The sequence below is a fragment of the Lissotriton vulgaris genome, chromosome 6 (assembly GCF_964263255.1).
Source record: "Lissotriton vulgaris chromosome 6, aLisVul1.2, whole genome shotgun sequence".
Taxonomy (NCBI): Eukaryota; Metazoa; Chordata; class Amphibia; order Caudata; family Salamandridae; genus Lissotriton; species Lissotriton vulgaris.
In genome coordinates, this window is record NC_141694.1 from 1,601,293,234 (window position 1) to 1,601,309,226 (window position 15,993).

Genomic DNA, 15,993 nt, shown 5'->3' on the forward strand with positions numbered 1-15,993 from the left:
CGAACCTCATGTTAAATGTCCTTCACATCTAACATGAGCTTCGATTAGAATTCCATAGATCATATTATCAAGCCCATTATCGCCACTTTATCGACAGTTTCCTGCCGATAAAGCGGCGATAATTTTATCACCGAGTCTTGATAATATGCCCCTAAATCCCTGTCAAACAATAAACGATGTCAAGGTTTGTGGCGTGTAGTATAGACAAATCCACGCCTGCCTGCCCGGAAGTGCTTGGACCAGGCAACTGATGACCTGGCTGTTTGTTCATTGTGAGAAAGTACATTGCTGTTAGGAACACTTAAAAAAGCTGCTAACAGTGCCCAGAAAAAAATGTCCCTGATAAGAAAAAAAGAAAGAGGCCCTTTCAAGCAAGATCTCATGCATGAAAAATATTGGGCGAATACAAGGGGGCATATTACCAACAACTAGCGATAATTTTTGTCTCTAACTTGTTTAGAGACAAAAATTATCGCCGCACATCGGCGATTTTTATCGCAGATAAACCTTGCTATTAACAAGGTTTATCGCAAATGCGATAAAAAACGGCCGAAATGCATGAATATCGCTGAAAAGTCAGCGATATTCATGCATTATCGAGCAAATGCTCTTAGCCATGTTATCCACCTCCCATTGGATAACATGGCTAAGAACTGCTCAGGGCAGGTGTTAGCTTTTGGAGATATTCCCGCTTAACGCGAATATCTCCAAAAGTTGGTAATAGGAGATAGCGATGTTAGCGACTGTTTTCAGTCTCTAACATCTTGGCACGCCCACTTTGCATCTCATTAGTGATAAATATCACTGACATGCAAAGTGGGGCCCAAGATGGTCGCTATCTCCTACTAGCTGTCGCTAACTGGTGTTAGCGACAGCTTGGTAATAGGGAGATAATTTTATCTCCGCTTTCTTGGCTTTTAAAGCCAAAAAAGCGGAGATAAACCCCCTTGATAATATGCCCCAAGGTTCTTAAGCTTCAGTCTTACTAGGAAGGTGGTGTTAACGCATCTCAAAGGATTGTTTTTGCAACATCGTTTGGAAGTACTCCCAGGCCTCATTCATGCCCTGCCTTGGCTCAGAACCCCAAGTGACGCGTCTTGCAGACTGTTTAAGATTGGCGAGGAGGGCATCATTCACATAACATGCCTGTGCCCTGGATTATTGTCGGAAAGAAGGAGATTTGTTAGCCCTTTCTTTCATCATTGTGGTATACGTTCATGCCGGCAGGCGGTTATCACCTGCCTCACAGTATCAGACCCTGTCTTAAACTCTAATTTGAATAAATTTTTTAAATCTGCTACAGCCAAGTTTGACCTATGATGTCATTCTTTTTACTTGTCTACCACAAACCTACTGATAGTTGAGGCTCCTGATGCTTGCTGGCATCTGATGTCTCCTTGTGCTCAAGTTTTTTAAATGGGTTTCTTGTGGTCGGGCAAATAGGGTTTGTGCTATTTATTAGTTACTTTGAAATACCAATATTTGAAGATCACTTTAGTGAAATATCTAATGGCCTTTTAACTAAAACCTACTCTGACAGTACATATTCTGACTCAAGGCGTCAGTGACCCCCCAAACAAACCTCCACCTGAACCTTAACTTGAACCTTAGTAGCACTTCACTCCAGCGTCTTGGAGAGCACCTTCCCTCAGTTTAAAAATCATCTGCATTTTCATTTACATATTAGCAGCTTTTCACCCCAATGATTCTGTGAATTACTACAGTGATGTATTTGTATGGATTGTTATTGGCAGTCACTGATATTTTCAACAATCGCACCCCCTTTGTCAGCGGGTTTGATAAATATTTCCATGTTTCCAGATAATTGGTGAATAGCTTCGTGCTCCAACTTGCTGGTGTTATGAAACACATTGCTATTGTCCGTAGTTAGCTTGCCCAGATCCGTCATTACTGCCTTCTCAAAAGGAAGTAGCTCCACAGGCAAAGTGGTATCTGGCGGTGTGAACGCGGATTTTAGTCTCAGGCCTGTGTCAGTGTATGTGGAGGAAACTTCTTCTTTATCCTTGAAGAATGCTTGAAATTTTAGTTTGCTTACAATTTCCTGCATCTCTGCATCAATCTTGAAAGTGTCCAGTCTATTTGTGGGCACAAAACCTAAACCCTTATTCAGGACTGCCTTCTGGGTGTCAAACAGATCAAAAGGGGTTATATTCACCACTAGGTCGCCCTCTTGCTGGTTGAGGCTTGGTTCTGGAGAGCGCCCGTCATGCTCCTTGTCGCCACCCCTGGATCTTCTTGGTCTCCTGCCTGCCAGTTCACGTTGTTCCCCCTCCAGTTCCTGCCTCTTTGGGGTCCTGGGCGTGACCCTAAAAAAGGCGGTAGTCCATAGAATCATCCGTCATACTCTGGTGTCCATTGTTGGAATGGGCCATATTGGTATTTTTGGAATGTTGGGGGGCCTTGGTAATGTTGATACACCGGTAGGCCCTGGTAACCTCTACATCCTCTGTGTCTAGGGTAGAACGGTCTCTGTTGTCGTTTTTTTTTATTTTTATTTTTTTTATTGCTATAATAAGCAATCCACTCTTACATACAGAAGAATCAAGTGAATGGACAGGAAGCATCAAGTGGAACATTAACTAGTAATCAGATATTCGCACAGAGGGATTGCGGACTTCTTGAATGGCACATTGCAGTAGTACAATTTGTTTTTGATGAAACCATAAATACAAAAATCATAAAGGAACGGAAAAAAGAATAAACAACATACAGAGAGCAAATCATATCAGTAAGTTTGCGAGAACAGTAGAGCAGATCAATCAGCACAATAGCAGTCCTATTCTTAGTGTGGCGTATCGAAAAATGTAAACAACAATACATTCAAGTATTGGCCAGTTGTCGTTTAACACCATCTGAGTAGGAGTGGGATTTAACAGTGACACAGGTACAACATAAGTCAGCCCATAGAACCCCCATGCTAACAACCAGTACACCAAACAGCAATATACTGCTGCGTTGATCTCGCGTGGCTTACACTGAAATAGTGGTGGAGTCGGTCACAACGCCGCCATGGGGCCCACCCTAGCCCACCCCTTCCGGTACAATGGAATTAATCGATTGGGATTGTGTCTCCTGAGTGAGTTTCGCAACATATTTCCGATATGGCCCCCAAGTATCAACTGGTCGGGAAGCAACCGGAATCTGTTCTGAATATTCTACACTGTTAACATTGCAGTAGGACATACTACGGAGCCAAGCATGGACGGTTGGAGCTCGCCTAGCGCGCCAGAGCAGCGCTATCTCCCTTTTTGCCAAAAGAAAGCCAATGGAGGCCAGTTTGCGGAGAGAGCGTGGGAAATTGGCAACATAGCCAAGCAACGCAATTTCAGGGGTGGGTTGCAGCTCCATGCCCAGTATGTCTCCCAAAACCTGGTGCACTTAGCCAGTATTCATGCAAACGCGGGCATGACCAGGAAAGATGGGCGTAATCCGCCTGTGGGGCTCTGCACTTAGGGCAGCAGTGTGGCCTGTCAGAGTCAATTTTATGAGCAAGTGCGGGAGTGTGATATGTCCTCCTCAGGAACTTAAAGTGTATAAGTTTATGTCTGGTGTTAATGGATACATTCCTAGTGGTGGCACAGCATGCCGCCCATTGGTCATCTGCAATCTGAATGCCCAGGTCGCCCTCCCAAGCGGCGCGCGCCGCTGCGTCTGAGGAAGGAATTGAGGCCAGACATATCTTGTAGAGCTTAGAGACAACGTGTGACCCCGTCTGGTTCTGTACTATAAATGTGAGTGCGGGGGCATCCTCAGGAGGGAGCGAAAATGTGGGGAATTCAGCACGGAGCATGGATCGAAGTCTAGTCAGTGTGAAAGAGTCCATAAATGTTCGGTCAGCGAAGCGGTGATCTTCCGCCTGGGAGAAAACATGACCGTCCGGGAAGAGATCTCCGACTGTGTGCAGTTGGAATTTGGATAATGTGCACTGTACCACCGATTCGCCTGTGATGGGGAGCCAATGAGGGTTAGGCAATGGCAGTGCAGAAGAGTACAGTTTCTCAATGCAAAGCAGGCGACATAGTTTATCCCAAGCCCAACATGTAGTGGACACTGGCTGTATGTCCTGTGGGTCCCGGGGGAGCCCTTTGGGGAGGATGGAAGTAAGGGCCACAGGAAGCGCCATATCGGTCTCAGGCCTCAGATAAGGAATTCTGGCATTCAGGTGAAACCAGGGATGCGCATACGAACATTGTGCCACCAAATAATAAAGAAAAAATCTGGTACTCCGAATCCTCCCCGTTAGTAAGGGAGCGTCAATGTGCGCCAAGCCACTCGCGTGTTTTTACCACCCCACACGAAGCTCTTGGTGAGAGGGATCGGATTATTGTTGAATAAATACAAAAACCGAGGGAGGACAATCATTTTGATAATGGCAATCCGGCCAGCCATGGACAAGGGGAGGCGAAGCCAGCGCTCCGTGTGGTCTTCCAAGAAATCTAGGGCATGTCCGTAGTTCAAACGGATAATGGACACCGTGTCAAGGTGGATATGGATTCCCAGATATTTCAGAGTTGTTGCTCCATTCTAGAGGAAAAGCACAAGTCCATTGTGACGTGGAGGAGGTAAGCGGAAAAATGACCGATTTATGCCAATTTATTCTGAGGCCTGAGTATTCGCCAAAGCGGGCTATCTCCGTTAACAGTGGCTCCAAATTGGACCGGGGAGTCCAAACATACAAGACAGTGTCGTCTGCGTACAGCGAGACGAGGAGTGGCCCGGTGCGAAACTGAAGCCCTCTGTGGAGGTGTTTCTCTTGAAAATGTCGTACCAGGGGTCCATCGCAATGATGAACAGGAGCGGGGATAAGGGGCATCCCTGAAGGGTACCTCGGGAAAGTGTTAGGCTTTCAGTGATGGTGCCATTTAAACGTATCCGGGCGGTGGGTGCCGAGTACAGTAACTCCACTGTCGCCACAAACATTGCGGGCATGCCCATTTGCCTCATGATCGATAAAAAAAAGGGCCACTCCAGGGTGTCGAACGCTTTCTCCGCGTCCAGGAACACCGCTGCAGTCGGGGTGGAGGGATCAGTTCTGTGCAAAACAGAGAACAGTGTCCGAAGATTGAGGGAGGTGGATCTATGTGGGACAAATCCGGACTGGGCCGGCGAAATGATGGTCTCCACGAGTAGCTCCAAGCGGATTGCAAGAACTTTGGCCAAAATTTTGTAGTCCAAGTTCAAGAGGGATAAGGGCCTATAAGAGCTACATAAAGAGGGGTCGCGACCTGGTTTGGGTAGTAAAACGATTACTGTTTCCCGGAGCGTGGGCGGAAGAACGCCCGACTCCAGTGCCTCCGCATAAACCTCGACAAGCCTAGGTACAAGTTCTTCCTTGTATTCTTTTTGAAAATCGGCCGAGTAACCATCAAGGCCCGGCGCCGAAGAGGTCTCAATGAATCAATGGCCTCAATTATAAAATCCGGCGTTATGGGCATGGCCAGAAACTCCTGCATGTTTTTCTCTAGGTATACCATGGCAATCTCATTCAAATAAGGTCCTGGGTTGCAATGCTCCCCTGAGAGCGTGGAAGTGTAAAGTGTTTTGTAGTATGATAGAAAGGTGGTACATATATCGGGAGTGGAGTGATGTTGTGTGCCCTGCGCATCAACTACGTCAGTAATGTAAGCTGCCTGGTGTGGCAGACGGAGCATTTGCGCCAGTATCTTGCCCGGCCTGTCGCCCTCCCCGTATTGACACGCCATATAGTGCATGCCCATGAACCGCAGTTCCCTGTCTGCAGTGTCCCGAAATTCCAAGAGTAACTCAAGGTGCTTGGCTTCTCGGGCAGCCGAGGGATCCTCAAGCATTTCCCTCTCTACCGTAGAGATATCCACTTCAATGCGAGTCAAGGTGGAGCGAATCTCACGCAAAATCCCTACATGTTTGGCAATACAAACCCCGCGGATGGTGGCCTTTAAACCTTCCCATAACGTGGCCCAGGAAGCTACAGAGCCGGTATTAATATCAAAATAGTCATCGATGGCAGTACGGATCTCCTCTTTAAAAACCGGGTCCAGCAGGGCCTTACCAGGGAACCGCCACTGTCTCTCAAAGCCACCCAACCTAGGGATAGCTAAAGTTAACACTATGGGAGAGTGGTCCGATAGCGTGCGCGGAAGAGTGGAAAGGCCATCCACCCAGCCTGCAATGCCTGGGGAGAGGAGCCAATAGTCAATTCTAGTGCTAGTGTTGTGGAAACCTGAGTGATGTGTGTAATCAGGTGTGTGTGGGTGCAATCGAGCCTCTATGTCTATTAAGGAAAAGTGTGAGCAAATTTCCGCCATCACTGAGCGGGCCTGTGGTTTGCAGTCCAGAGAGGGAGAAGTACTGTCTCTGTTTGGATTCATTAATAGATTAAAATCCCCTCCCATAGCTAACAAATCTACGTTAGAGTGAAGCAGCGCCAGCTGCAGGTCCTGAAAAAAAAACAGGTAATCCATGGTGGGACCATAGACTCCCACCATTGCGATCTTGTACCCAAACAACACCCCTGTTATCAGCACATATCTGCCCTCCCCATCAGTCTTACTACCAGTCAACACAAAGCGAACACGTTTGTGCACAAGAATTGCAACACCTCTTGTGTATCTACTGTAATTTGAAAATACTCTGTGTGTACCCAAACCCTTAGCCACGGAGATCGTGTCTGCCTGCACCAAGTGAGTCTCTTGCAAAAAGAGGACATCTACCTTATGCCGTGCTGCATAGTTCAGTACCTGTTTACTCTTCCGTGTGGTGTTCAAACCACGAACGTTCCAAGACATCAAAGTGAGTCTGGACGGACCAGACTGTAGACCTACCCTGGCCATAACACCACACCAAAGACAATCACCAGCAGGCGTGCATCCGTCAATATACTCCCATGAGTCTCGCAATTACTCACAAACATAAATGACCACACAAACAAAGCGCGTCCCAACCCCCACCCACCACCCAGCCTCCCAACGTCCCCAGAGAGGTAATCCCTGAACAAGCGCTGAACAACCGTGCAAAATACAAAAAGTAGTAACCATTCAATGAAACGGTGTCGCTGCAAAATAAATGATAAAACCTCAGAGAAGATAAACAATAAGGCATTCGCCATAGGGGGTAGCAACGCCACGCCATGCGGGCGTCCCAACAAAGCGACTCCTGAACTGGTGACCATTCAACAAATGCTGGAAAGTCCACATCCAATAAGCAACACAACGAGTAGGGCTCAAAGATTAGGTAACGCCGAACGTTTAGCCCTGGCCAGTTTCAGCAAAAAGATCAGCACTGGACTGTGTGTCGTTGCGAGGCGGAGATCGCGGCGCGGAACATGAAGCAGATGGTGAGCCCTGTTTCTTATAGCCTTGACAAAAGTCCTGTGCTTCCGCGGGAGAGTCAAAAATTCGGAATCTGCCGTTCACATCGACCTTAAATCTGGCCGGATACAGCATGCCGTACTTTAAACCAAGATTGCGGAGGGTGGACTTAACTCCATTATATTTGCAACGTGCCTCCCGGACCGTTAGTGTGAAATCAGTGAAAAAGGACAATTTACTGCCCTGCCACTGCACTTCACCGGCCTCACGTGCAGCACGAAGTGCGGCGTCGCGGAAGTTCATGATCCTGGCGATAATAGGCCGTGGTGGCTGTCCGGGGCGAGGTTTAGGTCCCAGTGACCTCTGTGCTCGTTCGACAACTAAGCCAGCAGTGAAGGTGTCTTTGCCGAATAGTTCAATGAGGAGGTGTTCAACAAAGGTGTCAAAACGGCCCGTGGCAGTTGTCTCCGCCACACCAAGAATACGAATGTTGTTGCGCCGGTTACGCGCTTCTAAATCCTAATTTTTTATGGCCACGTCTTTAAGGATTTTCTCGACACGCTCCAGTCGTTTCAGCGATTTATTGGCTCCATCCTCAACATCCGATATTCTGGATTCCGCCATGTCCAGTCGTCGGTCATGGGCCTGCACCTTGGTGCCCATGTCAGCAAGCTTTTGTTCGAGGCTGTCGAAGCGGGTGTCAAGCGCCTTAAAGCCAGCACGCAATTCTCCCATCATGGTGGCGACCATGGCCGCGGCGTCCCCCATCTCTGCAGAGCTGGCAGCCCCAGCAGCCGAGCCAGATGGAGGATCCGTAGCGAGGAGGGGGGTCTTATCAAAGCTTAGCTTCCTCTGATTCGGGTCCCTCTTCCCCATCACCGCGGCTGTACGGAGGGTGCAGTCGCAGTGTACTAAAACGTGGTGCCAAACAGCAAGGGGGGAATGTGGCAGGGCAATGCGATGCACCAGGCAGCCCCACGACCAGGCAGGTCTCAGCATTCGTCTCGAGACCGGGCGAAATGAGGTGAGTAAGAGTGTGTCCAGCCTCGCATGTGAACTTCAATGGCGGCAGGTAGCATCGGAGGCCATGGTCCAGATAACTGTGTGGGCCAGGTTCTGGTAATGGGGTGTCACTCGCCGTGTTCTGCGGAGTGGGGAGCGACCCTCTCCTGTCGTCCAGAGCAAGAGGGAGGGAGGGAGTCAAGGTCCCACCGAGTGTGTCTGATGCGGGGCCGCCGTTGATCATCAGTGAGCGCCCCCCAGCCTCCCCCACCCCCGGCGTCCCCTATCGAGCGCTCCCGCCCACCGCCGGGTCCCGACACAGGCCCGCAAATCGAGGCCCCGGTCCCAGCACATCCCTAGGCCAACAGGCCGCGGTCGCGCCCAGGAACCAGGCGCCCCCACCCGGGAGCCCGCGAAGGGCGGGCAACATGCGAGAGAGCCCGCAGGCGACGCTCGAAAGGGCGAAAGGCCCGGCAGCTGAGAACTGCGCAGCACTCTCCAGTGATCCGGCGCAGTGAGAGAAGATGGCGCCGCGGTCCGGAGGCCTCGATTCTCCTCCCCCGTGAACACCTCTTAAGGACGCTCCCACGGTCTCCCGGGTCACCCAGATGGTCGGGCGGCATCAGCATGCGGATCTGCAGGGATGTGGGGGACAGGAGCAGCGGATTACATCTCAATCGGCCCTGCCGGGAGCCCGCATGGAGGAGCTTCACGGAGGCAGCCATTCCGATCGCCGCCGTGGCCACTCCCCGTCTCTGTTGTCGTTGGCCTCCTTTCAGATACCTCTAGGTATGGTTCCCACTGGAGCTTGATCCATTTGAGAATCAAAATGGATGTGAAGATTGGACTCTATTATCAGTGGACTGAATGAACTGGACACTAGCAACGCCCAGTTGGCTGCCTTAGTTACAAGATAGAATCTCATGCTGATGACCCTGTGTACTTCACTTACTAACTACCCTATCCCTAGGCCGCTTAGGTGTCTTAATGCCAAATTTAACATGATCCCCAAACTAATTCCTTTCTTTTCTGTTTGTACCGGCATCCAACAGATGGTTGAACATTGACAATTGTGATAATGTGATGATTTACATAGACCATGCAGGCCCCTTTTTGCCCGACGCGAATATCTGCCTATATTAATCTATTCCACCATCTGCTTTTTTAACGCTCTCCAATAGGACCAATATCATGTTGCTATGTTCAAAATCTTATTTTGTGCCTGCTATTTTTTTTAAAATCTTTTGTGAGATTATTGCATAAATAATACTATGATTGCATTTTTGTAACAATGTACAACACTATATGCCTTGCCATGTTAATTACCCAGTAACAAACATTGCATTGTTTGCTAACCATGCAGCATTATGTGTCCGTAACTGAGGCGTGGCTTGCAGCTGGCGAGGATGGTCGCAGCCTAACAGGGCTCCCGACCCCCCGCCCGATAATCCGTCCTTTTCTCCTGCACCTGATCTGGGATCCCCGCCGAAATCCGGGTGAGCCCAGAAGACACTTCCGTGCCTGCTCCGGTCGAGGCGGCGGGCTGCTGCCGGCACTGTAAAAGGGACGGACCGGAGACAGAGCCTCGGGATGCAGAGCCGCAAGATGGCGGCGACCTCAGGGACTGCGAAATGCCGATTACTGATCCATCGGCCCATCAAACCCTGAGACCTGCCTGCGAGGGCCAATTCGGTACCCAGCAAACCGGAGGAGCGAGCGGCTGCCGGTGAAACCTTCGACCCGGGGCCTCGCTCGACATCACTTCGCGGCCCCGACGAAGCTCCTCCCCGCTCGGATGGGAAAAAATTGACGCCCCGGCTCCAGGTGGCCTACTGCGGCCGGAAGCGTCAGGATCTTTGCTGGGCCGCTCTTCTCGCCTCCCCTGGCTGCCTGGGAACATCGAACTGCAGGGGCCACGGGGGCTGAAGGACTGGGTTCTTTAAGACCCAGCGGTGCCAGGGCACAACACCTGAAACCTTCGTGGGTAACCTGCTCCGGCGTACGAATGACAGAGACACGGGACACTTCCTTCGGCGTCAAAGATTCAAGGTTTATTTACTGCAGGGAACACAGAAGTCACGACAAGTACAACACGTGCAACTTGGGGAGACTGCTTCAAATTGGTTCTGTGGATCGCTCCTTTTATACAAATTTTACCCATAGGACAACATGGTACACAAAGGTTTACAACCCGGTTCCCACAATTATCCCCCAGAGGGGTCGCTTTGGTCACTTTGATACACATAAGGTCCGGAACATAAGTGCGGAAACATTTGGCGGTTCCCAACTGTAAAAACCCATCTTCCCAACATTAGTGCATTCCAATCGGTAGTAAAACAGATCGAAATAGGAACAAAGACAGGTGCAGAGGAAGACAGAGACAGTGGGGAGATCGAAAAGGGTGTAAAAGGGGAGGTATCGGGAAACACGAGATACAGGCATCAAAGGGACGTGCCTAATGAGATGCACGGCTGAGACAATAAACCGGCACGGCGAGATGAGCCTCGAGCGGGGCCATCTGCCTTACAGTATCGTCCCCCTCGTCATAAAGACACTTACAAAGGACATGTGTCTTCCGCAAATATCTTGGGAGTCCCAGGGTCGCGAAGCGGACATCGTCCGTTCGCTGGCTACTTGAGGGCAAGAGACAAAATGGATGCCGTATCTAAGATGGAACCCGTGGGTACAGACGAAAAACCCACGTAACAAACGAACGGTTTAAGTTAGCACAGCGAAACTGCGCACACTTACTAAACTCGTCATTTGCGGTTCATAGATACCAGACTCGACCATATTCGTGCGAGTCGAAAACACCACTTACAATTGTCACGGAACCTCAGATGCTCCTTTTGCCCTCATGTAGGCAAGCACTAGTCGGAATCATACTCGATATTCATCAGACCATCTAGATGTTGTTGTAGCATAGTTCTGTCCAACCGAGTCCCCTTGGTAACAGGTGGCTGTCTCATACACGTTGTAGCACAGAGGCCACATAAGGCAGGACCGCACTGCACACAAAGGCAACACGTGAACAGGAACGCCACAACGACCCCGATGATCATCAGAATCTTCCAACCCCAAGTCGACATTAGGCCCCAAAACCACCCAAGTAGCGTCCAATCCCCTACATCCACGTGTATGGATTCGGAGATCTTATGCAACTTCGAGATAGCTTGATAGACAGTCGGAGCGTTATCTGGAATGAAAATACAGCAGCTCGAATGGATCACCTTACATACCCCACCTCGATCTGCTAAGATCACGTCTAAAACCATACGGTTTTGTAACGTCATAAGCCTATCCGCCTGAAGTTCAGTGGTGATATTACCAAGGGCACTGGCAGTAATATTAGCTGTCGATTCTACCACTCGAGTCAACTGTCGCAGGTTCCTACTATTAACCATAGGTCCCCAAAACGGGAGGAAACCCTTGAAAAAGTCTCCTGCCTCTTGACCGGCAGTATCCTCTTCGCTAATTACGCCTCTCACAACTCTAGTCTTGTGATAATCTGCATCTACAGTGAACGTCGGAGGCAACAAGTTTGCGATGAAGCATGAGCCCATAAAGTCAGAGGGCAACCATGCATATGCACGATCATGACAGATAAAGTATGTACCCTTGGCAGCTAGGAACACAGGGGACGAGACCATCGGCAGAATGTAATTTTCAGTGCAAGCACTCTCTCCAAGTCGGGCTTTCGATCTTCGGCCACGACCTATAAGACAAAAATTACCAATGTGGGGTACGATCCATATCGGAGGCGAGCTTTTAAGCTGCTTTTCACTGGTGAACACACTATATTCGCCTCTACTTAGGACCCTATAGGCTTGTACCTCTTCTTCGGGAATAAGCGAGGGATCATAGATATCGCTATCTAAATCCTCTATTGCTATAGACAAAGGTTTTTGATACGAGGTAGGACCAGAGTAGGGGGAACGTGGCTCTCGAATGGGGTGGAAACCCAGTGCGCTACGAAACATTGTCTGAAATGCTCGAGCAGACCCTTGGGAACTATACGGTAACACCAGATATGGGATTCCCTTATCCGTAGTATGTGGCATCAACCCACACACCCAACAATTAGTAGTGTTAACCACTAACTGATGCTGATGGAGGAGCTGAATAAAGGAATTGTTGCGGAATTCTGCACGTCTAGCCTGCTCGTGTTCAGGTAAGATATGAAAAGAATGAGGAGAAGCAGTGGAGGTAAGTTTAGGGTCAGGGGTAGGAGTAGGTGTAGCAGAAGGTAAGAAGTAGAACATCGTGTAATACACCCCACCCGCCAATAATGCAGAAACAGTCAAAAACAATACGAATATTTGGAATATAAAACATTTGGTACGACTGAGTTGCTGCAGCTTGAATCTATGAGCCTGAGCTTCTTCCAAGTTCATCAGCTTCGAGAATGCCATTCCCTATGGCCGTCCGCAACGTTTCTTGACGCACTTCGTTCTGTGTAGCAATAGTCAATCCCTAGGAGTTCCCAGGAACCGACGGTCTTTAACCTAGCGTCAAGACCTACTAACCAGAAGGAAGTACGCGCGCGGCCCTACGGCCTTTATTTCACAAGTGTATATGCAAAAACAATGTCTCTCAGCTGTGGAAACAAAAAGTGTAAGGAATGAAGCTCAATGAATATATACAAAAATAATCACAATGATATGAGGGTTCAAACTGATCGTGGAAAACGGGATAATGCAATTATCAAAGGACAGAACAGGATCTTTTATTAGTCTTTAGTGCTGGATCGCAAAAAGTATCGGGTTTTCCCAGTACGTGTCTGTTCGTCAAACAAAGGATCCGTTGAAGGGGCAACGTCCTGTTGATCAGCTGAATGTTCTGGTCTTGAGTCTTTTGCTGACAAATGTTCAACAGTGTCTTTCTGCTGCACTGAGGATTCTCCGACAGGTTGTGCGTCGCTGAAAGGTACAAACACCGGCAATCCTTCGGTTTCAGTTGATGCAATGCCTTTCCTCACCCACGAGTCTGCTGGCAACGGGATAGGGACTTTCTTGGTATGGGTGGCGTGCACCCAATTCTTCCGCCCCTCAAGACGAACTGCAGTTCTCGTGGCAAGGAGGACCTGGTAGTGTCCAGTGAACCTGGGATCCAAATTGTTCTTGCGCGAAAAGTTGCGCGTCACCACCCAATCTCCGGGCTGGAGCTGGTGGCCTGGACCCTCCGTCTGCGTCGGCAATGCTTCGTGAACCTGTTGGTGAATTAACCTCAGTTTAGCAGTCAAGTCATGAAGATAATCGATCAACATTGGATACTCAAGATTACAGAAAGTACCTGGCCTAGGAACCCCCCAAACATTCGCAGGACGACCGAACACTATTTCATAGGGACTAAGCCCTACTCTGGAGTGTACAGTTGCCCTTGTTGACAGTAATGCTAAGGGTAAAGCGTCAGGCCACGAGAGACCAGTCGTAGCCTGAATCTTTGCTAGTTTTAGTTTAAGGGTGCCGTTATACCCTTCAACCAAACCAGCTGACTGGGGATGGTTGGAGCTATGGAATTTCTGATTAATTCCAAGGCCCTTGCATACACTCTTCATCACACTCCCCACAAACTCACTTCCGTTATCTGACCACACAACTCTAGGCATTCCATACCGAGGAAAGTATTCCTTCAGTAGGATTTTCGCAGTAGACAAAGCAGTATTGTCTTTGAGAGGATAGGCCTCAATCCATCGGGAGAATGCGCAAACCACAACTAAAACATATTTCAGGTTATTGCATCGCTCCATATGGATGAAGTCCAATTGAATCACCTCAAAGGGACATGAAGGGGGAGCAAAACTGCCAGGAGGAGTTGGGGTTCCCTTGCCAGGATTGTACATCATACATACCATACAGTTCTTAACCAAGCGTTCAGCACATTTTGTGATACAATCATTCTTCCACACAGGGGACAACAACTTGCAAATACCTTTCGCGCTAATATGTGCTAACCCATGCGCCATTGTCACAACGGCCAGCACATACGCATCCGGCAACATCCATCTTTTCTGATCCGACAAATCAATCCAACAACCATTCGCATCCAACTTTCCCGTGCTTTCTTTCCACTTCATCTTTTAAGTCTCGGTGGCCTCATTCTGAATTGCTTTGACACTCTCGATAGTGTCCTCACACATACTCGATTCTGTGGGCCACCTAACCGAACTCGTCACATACATTCGAGTGCTAAGGTTCCGGGCAGTCTCCTTGGCAGTCTCATCCGCAAACGCATTACCACGACCAACATCATCCGTCACCTTACGATGCGCACTACATTTAACAATCACTACTTGCTTAGGCAACGTAAGTGCATCCAAAAGATCATTCACAAGCTGGCCATGCTGAATCTTCGTACCATGCGATGTTAGAAAACCTCTCTCTCTCCACAAACGTCCAAAACTATGTGCGACGCCAAATGCATATTGGCTGTCGGTAAACACATTCACATGTTTCCCTTTTGCTAACACACACGCTCTAGTGAGAGCGATCAGCTCTGCGGCTTGGGCAGAATTCTGATTTAATCTTGCAGTCTCAACAACAGTATTCAACGTTACAACAGCATAAGCAGTAGTCACATCACCATTCGGCAACTTGAAACATGAACCATCCACATACAGTGTACCATCTGGTTCTTCCAATGGGGTGTTTTTAAGGTCCACTCGACCTTTCGTTTCCTCCTCTGTCCTCAAATAACAATCATGTTCTGTTATTTCATCTGACTCTGAGCTAATTGGTAACAAAGTTGCCGGATTCAGGACATTACAACGTTTTATCTGAATGTGGCTTGCCAACAGCGTCAACTCGTACCCAGACAACCTCGCACTCGTCAAGTGCTGAGTTTTCGTACGATTCAAAAGAGTATCGACTGCATGCGGAACCATCACCGTAAGCATATTATCCATGACCAATCCTGCTGATTGTGGGATGGAGACCGCGGCTGCCGCTGTTGCTCTCAAACAACTCGGCAATGCTCTAGCTACCGGGTCCAAGGTCGAGGAAAAATATGCACATGGACGTTGCTTACCCCCAAAAGGTTGCGTTAAGACACTCAACGCACAACCTTCTCTCTCGTGAACATATAATGTAAACGGCTTGCTATAGTCAGGAGTACCTAACACAGGAGCCGAACACAATGAATCACGTAATTCAGAAAAACTTTTCTGACATTCTTCCGTCCATGGTAAGGGAGTCGAAACATCCTTGCACGTAAGAGCCACCAATGGTTTCGCTAGCAATGAAAAATTTGGAATCCATTGCCTGCAGTACGATGTGATACCTAAAAAGGCACGCACATCTCTTTGGGTTGTTGGCACAGCCATTCGCGTAATTGCTGCAATTCTCTCTGGGGTCAACCGCCTTCCCTCCTTTGACAATAAGTGACCTAGATAGGTTACTTCTTGACAACAATATTGGAGTTTAGAAGGTGACACCTTGTGATTTAACTCGCAGAGATGTTGCAGCAACGATACCGTAGCAATTTTGCAAATGTCCTGAGTATCAGCAGCCACCAATAGGTCATCGACGTATTGGATTAAGGCCGCACCAGCCGGCAACCTAAACGCATCCAGTTGACCCTTCAAGGCTTGGCTGTAAATCGATGGACTTTCACAGTAGCCCTGAGGAGCGCGTTTAAACCGGAAGCTGCGTCCACCAAGAGAGAAACCGAAAAGGTCTCTGCTCTC